General features: G+C 48.3%; 2 long non-coding RNA genes across 5 annotated transcripts in view; one reads left to right on the top strand and one right to left on the bottom strand.

Annotated features, from left to right (window-relative positions):
• The window catches only part of LOC131492554 (uncharacterized), a 70474-nt gene that overhangs the window by 39767 nt on the left and 17347 nt on the right, over window positions 1-13360 (top strand). For 2 of the 3 annotated variants that reach the window (XR_009252128.1, XR_009252130.1), the window contains 2 exons: window positions 79-195; window positions 515-702. This is a non-coding gene — a long non-coding RNA (uncharacterized LOC131492554). Of the gene's footprint in view, window positions 1-78; window positions 196-514; window positions 703-11550; window positions 11586-13360 lie in introns of those variants that run through there. The other variant, XR_009252131.1, reaches the window with a different exon arrangement.
• LOC131492555 (uncharacterized) lies at window positions 9259-12084 on the bottom strand. Of its 2 annotated transcripts, none has more exons than XR_009252133.1 (3): window positions 11967-12084; window positions 10901-11395; window positions 9259-10552 (listed from the first exon to the last, which is right to left on the bottom strand). It is a non-coding gene; the product is annotated as an uncharacterized LOC131492555 (long non-coding RNA). The 2 variants fall into 2 exon arrangements; XR_009252134.1 differs by having other exon boundaries at window positions 11159-11395.

Here is a 13360-nt window from a genome sequence, read left to right as displayed (position 1 = left end):
ATCTGGGCTGGATGCACGTGACGGTTCTGGCGACGGCTCTGAATGGTGGGTAAAGTGCTTCCCATTCGTTATTTACAGGGAACCGTTTTCTGACGTGTCACGGCCAGGAGTTGGCGGTTACCCACTTTCAGATGCAGCGACGGTGTCCCCACCTGCAGGGATGGTGAGCGCCTCCAATCCCAGGGCTCTGATCAGGTGAGCAAGACACAGAAAGCGCTGCGTGGGGGGGGGGGGGGGCTGGTGTGGGGACCGGTTGACAAGCAGGGGTACAAGGGAATGGCCGAGAGTACTCCCAGGGGCAAGAGTGCCTCTGAGGGACTCTGCTGGTGTCTGAGAGAGTCCCGGGAGGGAGGACTGCACGTGGCACTGGCCATGATTTACCCACCCCAATTAGTTGCAACAACAGCCTGTGCTGTGAAGCAAATCAAAGGGGGAAAAAAATAGCCTTTCCAGAATGGCGACAGATGTCTCATAGTGCCGCATTACAGTGAGAAGCACTTGGACCTTGTTCTAGGTGAGAAGTCCAATGAAACCCAAACTTGTCCTCTGGACAAGGCTGCTGTGTAATATAGAGCTGCCCCTCGGTGAGTCTGGCTGTCTCTCCGGGCCCCTCGCCAAGCCTCAGAAGCACCTTAACTTGAAGCCCTGCTGATTCAAAGCACCGCCTTCTGTTCTGGGCAAGCCTTGGCCAGGAAAAGTCAGGTAGGGACCCGTTGGTGAAGCAAGCCTACCACGTGCGACTGCCGCTGGGCTCCCAGAGTTCGCGGAGAGGAATATGTGGAGTAGAGTTGAAATGGACCGGTTGTTCCCAGCTGCATCTCAGCTGTGTTGGTGCTAGAGTCAGGGTGTGGGGCTGCCTTGGGGCCACTCGCCACCCACAGTGTTGTTTCTTTGGGAAAATGCACTCCCAAGTATCTTTGTTGGTTAGTGGGTTGACTGGCCGATTAATTGATGGATTCATTCATTCATTTGGTCAGTCACTGCCTGCCCTACGCCGGGAAGTAACCAGGGATGCCATGGCTGTTCTTTTGATATGAACAGCAACAGTGTGGAATGCCTGGGTGCGGGGTAGGAGAGGAGCCTGCCCCAGCCATCCATTTCCATATGTCATATCAGGAATCAAGAAGCAAAGGGCTAAGGGCAGGGGCGATTCCTCATCTGCGTGCCATGTGATGTGGGCTGGTCATCCAAAAACCACGTCTTCTCACGTCAGAGAAAAGTTGGGTTTCCCTGACTCGGATGAACCTGTGAGCCACTTTGAGGGCAGGGCTGTGTCTCAGGTATTTTGGTATCCTCAGATGTCTCCCACAGAGGGAGGGCCGACCAGGTCAGTCAATACGCGCCTGATACAGTGAAACCAACTTCGGCTGTCCCAAAGCCCTTTCTTTTGTTGGGTTCTAAGTGGTTAAGAAAGTCTTGGCTTGGATAGAGTCTTGGCTGTCACTGGGGTTTGGTGATTGTGTGTTTGAGGGATATGCGTTCCAATGGATGGAGAGCTTTCCAAAGCACAAGTGATTCCTATGGGAGGGGCTCGATCCCTGAACCCACCTTGGCCTAGACAAGTCTGAGAGGCTGGAGAGGGAGGCCAATTATGGTCTTTGGGAAATTCTTAAGGTCAGCACCAACCCCCGTGTGAGAAAAGGTAGGATTTCCAACAAGATGTCTGCTTAGGCTGTGGTGTTGACAGTTCAGGCATGTGGGTGACAGTAAAGAGAAGGCTACTCACTCTTGTCCTCTTCCAACAACTTCTGCTATCCATGGTGGCCTCACATTCAGCTCTCTTGTCTCAGAAGAACTTCCGGGGCTGATGACACCTAGCACTTCCAGAAGGATCTTGTCAAGTAATCTCATCATACATGTAATTCATTTTGGCCAAGCTAGCTAGGGCGATCAGCACCCTTATGTCAGAGTCACTCTGTTCTAATTATCTTGTCAAAGGGACTTCTTTGCTTCCCCTCTCAGATGCCTCTACCTTTGTCAAACCTTAGTGACAAAACTTGGGCCATAGGCTCAGGTGTGGTCTTCCAAGCACAGGGGACAGAGGGAACAGGCAGGATTCTACTTACCCAGAGTCCCTTTGTGAAGGCAAGGGCACTTAATTTTGTTGGTCATTATAACAAAAATGATGTTAGCTAGCATTCATGGCCCGACATGGTGCTGAACACTTTCCACGCATTATCTCACGGGATTCTCCCAGCACCTCAACAAGAGACTCTGTTTTCCTCCCATCTTTACCGATGAAGGAAACTGAGGTTTCAAGAAGTTCAGGGAGCACACCTGAGGTCCTGTCTCAGGTCAGGCTCCCAGAAGCAGACCCCGAGATGAGGACTCACAGGCAGGTGATGTGTTAGGGAAGTGATTCCTGGAGAAATCTGCTGAGAGAGCAGCTGGACCGGGAAGCGAGCCAAGCAGGGGCCATCTCCGAGAAGTCCCTGGGTTGATGGGTTCCACCTAATCCCACGGGCTGGGCTGGGTTCGTGGGTGTGCACCCTGTGCCCTTGTGGGGCCCCGTGCTCAGGAGGGCCCTGTGCTTGGGCTGATGTGCTGCTGTTGCTGTCTTGAAATTCTTAACAATTTTGGAACAAGGGACTTGCATTTTTATCTTTCACTGAGCCCTGCAGACTCTGCCCACGGGATTTCCGAAGTGCAGGCCCCTCGGGGCTGCTCCCACTGGAGGCCTGGGGATGCGGGCTTTAATCCTGTCATCAGCCATCGGTCATTGGGTAAGGGCTGCTCCTTAACCGTTCCCACGTTTTCCTGGTTCCTCCTGTAGGCAGGCAAAGCTGTCTAATGGCCTATGGGCAATGTTCTGAAAAAGAGCTGCAGGTAATGGCTGTTGGAACTGGAAGGGTCCCGAAGGAATGGCAGGATTCAAACTCAGGGCCACGGTTCTTAATCACTCTCCCTTTGAGAGGTCACAGGGTGGCTTCGGTTCTGCCGTGAGCCCCCGTGTCCTCCAGCCCCACCTTTCCTTCTCTGTTCCTCCTGCTTCCGGTCATGGGTAGGAGGGAGAGGGAAAGAATGGGAAGTGGAGGTTGGCAGTGTGCCAGCTGCTGGGAACGCCGCGATTTACCTTTCCTGCAGACAACTATTCTGGTCTGGGTGGGCCACCCGGGAACCCGCAGGGGCCAGGCTGGAACAGCGTCGATGTGCTAATTCAGCCTTCCCTTCGCTGGCGCAGTCCTCAAAGTTTTCTACCAAAATATCAAATCTATGTAGTTTTCTGCTTTGCCATCTGTGCGTTTTTATTTTTATTTATGTTTATTTCTTTATTTTTTTGAGAGAGAGCGAGCAGGAGAGGGGCAGAAGGAGAGAGCAAGAGAATCTCAGGCAGGCTCCACGCCCAGCACGGACCCCGATTTGGGGCTCGATCCCGCGAACTGTGAGATCATGACCCGAGCTGAAATCCAAAACTGGACACTTAACTGATTGAGCCCCCCAGGCACCCCTCCTGTGCATTTTTCAAGATGCAATTCCCATGGCTTTGGATCTTTGTACTAAGCTCCTCACAATGTGCATTTTAAAGAGATTTTCTTTAGCTTAAAAATGATATTTAACAACCCACTTGTCCCTTGGCAGGCTGTGTTTGTGACTGTGTAGACACATCTCCTCTATCTCTATAAGTCTCTGCCTAAATAGGATTAGTTTAGCGGGTCTGCCCAGAACTTTCCGTCCTATGTTAGGTTGTGGAAGCCTTGACTGCAGAAGCCCTCTTTCAAATCACATTCATGCAGCCATTCCCAGAAACTTTGGTAGGAAAAAAGGCACGCAGGCATACAAAATGATCCCCAGAATTGGCTTGCGTTGGCATGCATTTGCAGATGATGGGCCCTAAGTCCTAAGAGCAGGGACTGCCCTTTTCAAAAAAAAAAAAAAAAATCATTCCTCCTACATGCCCAGGGGCTGTAGTGCAAGAGACACATTCAGTAAATATCCTAAATATAAATAAGCAGTAAGCAGGAGGGTGAAGTTGCTTTCTGATCGGTGCTACCTGCAATGTTCTGGAAGTGTTTAGACATCTCCTGTGTACCTGTACCGTGTTTTGAAAAAATGTCCTTTTTGGCCCACTGTGCACCAGCTCTTTAAAAGATCTTGACTTGGAAACTTTGGCTGTTAGTCCCTGGGTTGCCATCCTCACAAGGGGACCCTGCATGGGAGAAGGGTGTTAGCCAGGGACTCTTCTAGAATGCACCACCAGTGAAGTCACCATCCTTTCTTCCCTTTATTTCCATTGTCCTAACGACTTGTTGCCTTGTCCTCTTCTCTTCCTCTTAGTATATTTGCAGTGTGCTTATCCCGTATTTCAATTAGGTCAGATTCATTGGCCTGGGAGAGGTGGGGTGCTCCTTCTGATGGAGGCACACATCTTAGGCCAACCGGCTAGAAACCAATAAGCAAACCACTGCCAAACCTTAGTCTTCTTCGCATGGGAAACCAGCAGAAACAGGTTCTTTTTGTTATTTCCACAAAACATACATCCCCAAAGCACGCAGAGAAGCACACGCTGGATTGTAGCATCATCGTTTACTCAAGATGCCGGTACAAAAGCCGAAAGAGGAAGGAGTGGACGTTGGGCCATCAAAGCCAAACGGGAGGAATCTTCGAAGGAGGAAGAGGCTAAGCATGGAGGCGGAGGCCGCGATGAGAAGGCCATTATTGGTGTCTTCAGCAAGTCCTGAGCTCAGACATCCTTGTTTATGCCTCCGATGTGCCAGTGACCCCACCTCCTACCATAGCTTGTCTCGGGAGGGAAAGAAACCGGCCAAGAGAGCCAATTTCAGAGAGTTCTCTGGGGAAGGAGGGAATGAGTGAGAATCAGGCGTGTGTGGGCGCTGGGGATGCTTAGGTGCAGCCAATTTGGAGCCCCCTTTCTGAACTCATCCCGCCCACTCCCCAATTTCTACTCCTTGTGCCATGCTGTGCAGGATAGAGGTCCCATCTGGGAGGGAGTGTCTGGGACTACCGAAGAGTTACGTTATGGTGCAAGGCTTCCAAAGGACCCTCCACACTCCCCCCTTCCAGCATGAGGTTGGCTCACTGAAAGGAGATCAGCATTTATACCCAATTGGGTAATTTACTAATGCTTGTTAGTTTCATATCCTAGGAAACTTTCACTTGCCACCTCAATGAGGACAGTCACAGGCCATTGCCCAAAAAACTATCCCCAGTGAAAAACTACAGACATGGCCCCCAGGACCCCAGAACCCAGTATAGACTTGCATCCATCGTTCTCTCTTTCTGTCTCTGTGTCTCTGTCTGTGTCTCTGTCTCTCTCTCTCGTCTGCCACTTCACTGTGGCTCACTGTTTTACTCTCTCCCACCCACATAACCTCAGAAACTGCAGTTGAAAAGTTTCCATTTTAATTCTGATATTACGAGCCTATGTATTTTGCAACTCTGAATTTTTAGACCGAGACGTGGTACTTTCTATTAGACGTCTGATACTTTTTTTTTTTTCTTTCGCCTAATGGACCAAGATGGCTGCAAATATGATACACAGAGTTTAATTAACTCTGCATTTCTTCAAAAGTCAGGGTAACTGTGAAAAGCTATTTTAATGGGTAGAGCCCACTATCATTTAAGGTCATAAACTTGAGCCTTTGAAAAAATAATGAATCAGATAGGTTCATACCAGTACTGCCTTTTAAGGCACCTTCTTATATTACCAGAATCTTCTGATAATGAGAAAATTAAACGGGATGCACCGTGACACTTTTTACAGCAGCCTCTCCTCGTCGTTACCTGTTATAAGGTCCTTGTCTAATTCGAAGGAGCAGAGGAGGGACTTCCTCTAGGTTGTATTGATTGGCGTTAGTGTGTTTCCAGCTGTCTGATTTGGACCACTATCTAGACTTCACCAGTGATGCCGTGGAGTGTTCCTATTGAGGATTTAAGAGAAATAGTTTTCTTTCCACCAACATCAGCTCTCTCTAGCCACTGGATTTTGCACGGCTCCTTGGTGCATGCATACAAGTCACCTGGCTTAACAGGTGTTTGCTTTTTGGTGACTTTCTCACTCCTTTCTGGTGATTTCCCTGACAGAGCTTGGTTTCCCCTTCTCTCCCCATGTACAAGGGACATGAGCGCTTGTGGCTGAAAAACTCCGTCAGATATATTTGCATGAGTCCTTTTTTGTCTTTTAAGCTACAAGACTTCGATTTTTCTGCAGAATGCTTGCTTTGTTTTAAAGAACTTGACCACACATTGTGTAGGATGTTGCTTGCTTGCTCCTGAGTGGTACAAGGCCCTCAGGGCCTGCCAACAAGACCAGCTACGTAATTCGTAGGGTCCAGTGAAAAACGGGAGGGCAGGCCTCCTTGTTCAGTATGATCAAGAATTCCAGGTTGGTGACCGCGTTGGGCCAAGAGCAGTGACCCCGTGCAGATCACATCCCCATGATCTGTCATTCCTACAGAAGTAACTTTTTACGACTAACCCTGAGCAGGATCTGTGACCGTCGGAGTTTGTTCCTTTGCTATGTTTAGCTTGTAAACCGAGTAAGCTCATCCTGTATCTCTCAGTGTTTTGAAAAGGTTCCACTGACTTCTGGCTTCCATCGTTGCTATAGAAAAGTCTATGTCAAGCTACCCCCACCCCCACCCCCCACCCCCCCAACTCTCTGCTCGTGGATTTTCCCGTTGGCAATTTTTCCTTAACCTGTGTCTAGTTTTGTCTATCTTGCTTTGAACCAGTTTTGCTTCCTGAATCTGATTTCCATCCTGCCCTAGAAAACTCTCAGCCCCTGTCTTTAAAATATCACCTCTTGCTCCCGTCTTCCTGGAACTCCAGTGTGATACCTGCTAGAGCTTCTTGTTCATCTTTCATGTCTTCAACTTCTCTTTCATTTTGAAAATCTCTTTGTCTCTGTGCGCTGTACTCCAGGTGATCCCCTTCCAAACCATTTCCTGGGTCACAGTGCTCTCTTTAGCTGTCTAAGCTGATCTTTAAAATCCATTCAATACGTTTTTGTTTTTAATGATGCACATTTCATGTCTAGAAGTTATATTTGGTCATTTTTCAAATTTGGTTTTTAAAATGTTTTCATGTTTATTCGTGTTTTGAGAGAGAGAGAGAGAGAGAGAGAGAGAGAGAAAGCGTGCACGTGAGCAGGGGAGGGGCAGAGAGAGAGAGGGAGACACAGAATCTGAAGCAGGCTCCAGGCTCTGAGCTGTCAGTGCAGAGCCTGATGTGGGGCTCGAACCCGTGAACCGTGAGACCATGACCTGAGCCGAAGTCAGACATTTAACCGACTGAGCTGCCCAGGTGCCCCTGGGTCTTTTTTTTTTTTTTCTTTTTTTTAAATTTTAAATAGAGTCTGATTATTTGCTTATAATTTTGATCCTCCCTTTTACATTTTTCAATGCATTTAGGCATGATTTATAGCCTGTTCTGAGAGCTTCATTATCTGATGTTCTTGGGGGTTCCTGAGGTTCATTACTGCCCGCCGTGTTTGTTGGCTCTGGTTCTTCGTGCTCATGTCCCTTGAAGCATGTTGTAGTTTTTGGTTGTGAACTTCCGTTTCAAAGAACGTGCACTATGGGAATCTTGTGTGGCCGAGGCTGGGGATCTGTCTCCATAGAGAAGTTTCTCATTTGCTTCAGCAAGTGCCCCTGTGATATTACTAGATTGGGACTCTTTTGATGCTATCTAATCAGCATGGACTTTCTAGAACATACAGGTGTGTCAGTTTAAACCCCAAGGCTGCGTGAAGCATGGCCTGTGGTTCTGAAGCTCAAGGTGACTTTGTTCCCCGCCAGGGCTCCCTCTGCACAGGCAGCCAAAGTGTCCGCACCTGCTCCGGTGTTCAGCCCGCTTTGGCCTCAGGGATTTCCTTTACTGATCTCAGCTGTGCTTTTAAAACCGTGTGTGTTATTTTTGTACAGCATATCTAGGTATTTTGTGGCCGGAGGTTTTTCAGATTCTCCTCCATGATAATGCCACAAATGATAGTTTCTGTCATTCCGAATTTCTGAGCCCAGAAAAAAGCTTTCTCACCATGATTACATGTTTTGAGATCTCCCCAAACGTTAGAGACGGATGGTGGTGATGGCTGCACAGCACCGTGAATGTACTTAATGCCACCAAAAAAAAAAAAAAAAAAAAAAAATGGTGAAGCAGGCCAGGAACCCTGACCGAATTCATGGCAATTCTACTGCACTGATCAGAAGACATCGCTTATTTTTGTGTGCAGCTTTTCATTTGGATGGGGTTTTGGTTTTGTTCTGCAGAGAAAACAGCTAACGCACTCTTTGCTAAAAAGGACTAGAGTGCACAAATGGTTGGATTTATTTAGTACCAAAATGTGAGATTAAAAAAAAACAAACCCTTAGGAATTTGAGGACACTGGGAGGGTTGCTCAGCACTGAAAAGAAAGCTGAGGGAGAAAGGCGTCTCAGTTCTCTCCGCCATCCATGCTCTCTGGCTCTGAGTAACGCAAGCATTCCTTTCTCTTGCTGTTGGGTTTCTCGAGCCTCAGAGATCTGTTTTACCAGAAAATGAGAAAGTCTTCGCCCAAGGAAGCATCAGTGTAGTGAAGTCGAATTACTGTAAAGGTTTCACGGCTGAGTCAGTGGGAGGGCGGCCAGTGATCACTTCCTGTCTCACCCAGAGGAGGGAGCTGCCCCGGAAAGGGACGTTGATGCTGGACCAACTTTAGGTGCTTCCTTTATTTCCTCAGGGACCAGCAGGACACTCTCTTTCTCTGCATGGAATGCTTTGATATCCAGATGGGGAAAATCTAACTCCGTGGACCAGGAAGGAAAGCCATTCATTCGTTCATCACTCCTACCTCTTATTAGAGTGAAGTAAGAGCTTTATGGGAAATGTAGGCAGGAAACTTTCACTATGACTACATATGTGTATTTAACATTTTTTTTTTTTTTTGGATTGAGAATCTTAATTACTCTGAATGCAAAACACTCAATAATGTCCTTTGTCTTTGTTGTTGTTACTGTTCTGTGAACATGTTTTTAGAAAAAACCCGGTGCCGTGACATGACCTTTGCTGATGAGGCAATGCTGGGTCCATTTGTTCATTCTTTTTTTTTTTTCTTTCAAATAACATTTGTCCCACATTATATATTAGGGATTTGTACTGGTGCTGAGGGGCTCAAAGGATAAATAATAAATAGTCTCTGTCCTTAAGAGTCTCTGTCTGATGCCTTGTGGAAAGGCCAGCCCACATACAGAAAGAAAATGCTAAACAGAACACAATTCATCTTCAAAGGATCTAATTAAAGAGTCAGAGCGAATATTTCCATAACTTTTTTTATTGTGATAAAATATACAGAACGCAAATTTACCACTTTAACCATTTTTTAAGTGGCATTAAGGACGTTCCCACCGTGGGCAACGATCAACTACCATCCGTCTCCAGAACTTTCTTATCTTCCCAACTGAAAGTCTGTCCCCATGAAACGCTAACTCCCCATTTCCACCCCTCACCCACCAGCCTCTGGCAGCCACCGGTCTCCTTTCTGTCTCTATGAATTTGACTCCTCTCAGGAGCTCGTAGAAGTGGAACCTTACAGCATTTGTCGTTTGGGGTCTGGCTTCTCCATTACTTTTTTTAATGGAAGGAAATATGACTTGCTGAAAAGAAAATGTCAGCCTTGTCCCTGACTGACTCACCACTTGGCTTGGCCCAGAGTAAGACGGTCAACTTTAGCGTGCTCAGCTCCCCGATAACGCGACCGTTTTAGTATCTTTTCTTGAAGACCCCATCACAGTGTTGTGATATTAGTCCATTCGAGTTGATCGACATTATTATAGCCTTAAGAGGCTGCCACTCCCTGGAAACATGTTCCAGCCTCCCCCCCTCAGGGGGTGGTGGAGTGAGGTAAGCAGCTTGCAGGTGGGACCAGCCCCGCTGGCTTCCACGGGCTGCGTGTCTCACAAGCGCTTCACGTGTGAGCACGTAGCGAGCCCTGCTAGTCCCTGAGCCCGGAGGCCTGCCAGAAACCCAGGCCCCGAGGACTCCCCTCCAGACATGTGCTCTGAGCCGGGCTGTCTAAACTCTTTCCTCTGGAACCAATCAGACACTCGCCGAAGGGGCCATATCTCACCGACTGCTTTTGAGTCACGTGTCATATTTGAGGTCTGCCCTGGGTTGGGAGCTGAAACATTTTGGCTTGTCTCCACTGGAGTCGGGGCAAGGCCTGAAGTCACGAGGAAGGCTGGCTCAGGTTTCCCACTGTGTTTCTGGGGCACGTGGATATGCAGCTGAAATGTTGTACCTTATGCAGCAAGGGTGGTCTGCCGAGTACGAGTCGACACGGCGGCTCAGCTTCTTGGGGTTCGTCTCTTCCTTCCAGCAGAGCATAAGGTCCACGAGGGCTGAGCTGATCACCGCCGGATCCTCAGTGCCTTCCAGGGAGTCTGGAACAAAGTGTGACTGTGTCCTACAAACTGGAGGAGGTATCTGTTGTCAGGCTAGGGAGTGCGCCAACGTACGGAAAGTTACGTTGTCAGAAACAAGAAAAGGATGCCGCTGATAAATGCATTCGTGCTACTTAACCAAGAAATATTCCCAATGATTGCAGTTCTTTAAAAAACTAGAATGGAGACAAAAAAGTGCTTTTCTTTTAAAAAAAAATTTAATACAGTGTTTTATCCTAAAATAACATTATTTTAAAAAAAGTTTTTTAAATGTTTATTTATTTTTGAGAGAAGGGGAGAGAGACAGAGTGTGAAGGAGGGGCAGAGAGAGAGAGAGAGAGAGAGAGAGAAGGAGACACAGAATCCGCAGCGGGCTCCAGGCTCTGAGCTGTCAGCCCGGAGCCCGTAGCGGGGCTCAAACTCATGAACCGTGAGATCGTGCCCTGAGCCGAAGCCGGATGCCCAACCAACTGAGCCACCCAGGTGCCCCCTAAAATAACATTATCGATTACCTTTCTTCTTACCAGATTTCACAGAAGCTTCTGGAGGTACCAGTGAAACACTTAGAACTGAAAGAGGAAATTACTTACTTGCGTTTTCAGGATACAAATATCCTGGTTTTCTAGGATGGTTAAACGCTAATACTGCCAGTGAGAATGTGATGCAACGTTGGTGAAGCAACTGCCGTGTAACATTGTCTCGCGTAGGATTTTATTAGAAAAAAAGAAAAGAAAGCTGAGGTCTTGGAAAATATTAGAAAAGTATCTCTCTGCAGGGCTTACCACATAAGCACGCTGTTCTCATTCCCCAGTGGCTATGGTTGGTTTGGACCGGACAGTTCCGCCTTTGTCTCCAGGGTTTGGGCCTCGCTTCTGGTTTTTGACCACCCGCCAGCCATGCTGTCCTCATGGAAGTCATGCAGGGAGAGCTGACGTGGTCTGAGCTGACTCCTCCGGGGCCTTGCACAGATGTGAGGTCTATCACCAGCATGCTGCTCTCTCACGGAGGGTGCCGGGAAGCTGTGCGGGCGGGCAGAGCAGTGGCTAACGGATAGCCCAAGAACTGAGCCTTCCTCTAAGGTACCCCCGCCCCCCGGAAGGTCAGCAAAGACCCCTCGAATGTTTTTTCTCCTTGCTTCTCTCCCCTTATTTGTGTGGTATACATCTCTTTTTAGCTTGCAGGGACCACGCCTAAACAAAGGAGCCAAAGGGCCGGTGGCTAAGGCCACAGATGAGCTGAGTAGCTACACGGTATGGCTTGGGAGCATTTCAGCATGGCGGGAAGGGAGCGTGCTTTGCAGGCGAATGGCCCCAGCGTCCTGGCCCAGCCCTGTTTCCTTTGAAATCCAACTGCATTCTGGCACTTTGCATTACTTAGGGTAACACGGGCAGCAGTAACAAAGAACCCCTCCGATTTCACAGCCTTAGCACTGATATTTACGTCCAGTTCAGGACAGTGGGTGACCGTCCTCAGGCGGCGATTCAGGAGCCCAGGCTCGCCGACCCCTAGGGCCTTGGAGATCTCCGCGCAGAGGGTGAGAGAAAGCGCAGGTTACGTTAGCCTCAAACGACACACCTCACTTCTACTCACATTTCATTGTTGGGAGGATGGGGAAACGTAATCCGAGGGAGAACTTCGTGCTGTGGCCGGGAGGGTGCCAGTGTCGCTGTCACAATAATGGGGTAAACTTTCAAAGCTTCGATTTCCTCATCTGTAAACAGAGACGTGGAACCAACAGCCGAGAGTTACCAGGAAGACGAGAGCTGATGTCTGCGATGCGACTCAGCCAGTGCCTGACGTGGATCGGGGGCTGTGATTACAGCCAGAGGGACAGGGGCTGTCTCATCAGCTGGAGCCGGGGCGATCCAAGCTCATGCCCACGTGTCCATCCTGTGCTTCTGCAGAAAGAGGTTTCTTACGTGAGACTGTTATGCAACGTGTGTGCTGGATCGTGGTTAATATGGGAATGCTGGTCTCCGTCATGATGATTATTAGGTAACGTGCATTACGTACTGTGATTATGTTGTAAATGCAAGTGAACCGCTCACTCTAACAAACGTCCCATGGTCTAAAATTCCGGGGGCATCAATGCAAGCTTTGGACTATTTTCCCATTGTTTGCTATCTTTGAAAAGGCCTTTGTTATCAAAGCGGTAGAGATCATTGCAAAAATTGCCAACACACAGATGGCTCTAAAGTGGAACTTAAAAGCCTTCTCCCCACACTCGGTGCCCCCTCTCTTACCGTTGTTGGATAAGCAACTATCGTTAACGCTTTCGGTAAATCCTTCCAGAAACACTCTACGTTTCTACACAAGCATATTTAAGTCCTCTCCTTTTGCACAAAAGCAAATCATGCTAACGTGTTATTCCGCAACTCCTTTCTCTTTTTCTCTGCTTCCGCATCTGCTCTAACTCAATAGTATTCCATCGTGGAATGAGCCACAGTTTCTTTAACCGGAGATGAGAGGTTTAGTGCGAAGTAAAAAGGCATCAAACCCCTCTTTTCTCCGTGTGAGTGGATGGCTCACTCCCCACGCTGACCTCCCCACCAGATTTCAGGTGTCTTCTAAGATCGCAGTCCCATCCAGGTGCACCCAGGGTCCACCCGGGGCATCCCCTCAACATCCCAGGATGTGAATGGCTGTGGTTCAAAAAATGAGGATAAGGGTCTGGGGGTGGAGTAAGCTGTCAAAAGTCTTCAGGAACTCCTTCCTTGTGCCCGTAGCCTCTAGCTGGCTCAAAAAGGTAAAACGCTCTTTCTTGTCCCCTCCGGGGCATGGGGTACGCTTGGTTCAACTTCAGAGATCTGGGCCCAGAGATTGGTGATCTGAAAAGGAATCCTATACTGTCGCTCAGGTCATTTGGATGAAGACTTCTTTTTTTTTTTTTTTTTTTTTTTTTTTTTAAATTTTTTTTTTCAACGTTTTTATTTATTTTTGGGACAGAGAGAGACAGAGCATGAACAGGGGAGGGGCAGAGAGAG

This window comes from Neofelis nebulosa, chromosome 13 (genome assembly GCF_028018385.1).
Source record: "Neofelis nebulosa isolate mNeoNeb1 chromosome 13, mNeoNeb1.pri, whole genome shotgun sequence".
In the NCBI taxonomy this organism is placed as follows: domain Eukaryota; kingdom Metazoa; phylum Chordata; class Mammalia; order Carnivora; family Felidae; genus Neofelis; species Neofelis nebulosa.
The sequence above is the reverse complement of the archived record's forward strand: the minus strand, read 5'-3'. Positions and strand labels throughout refer to the sequence as shown.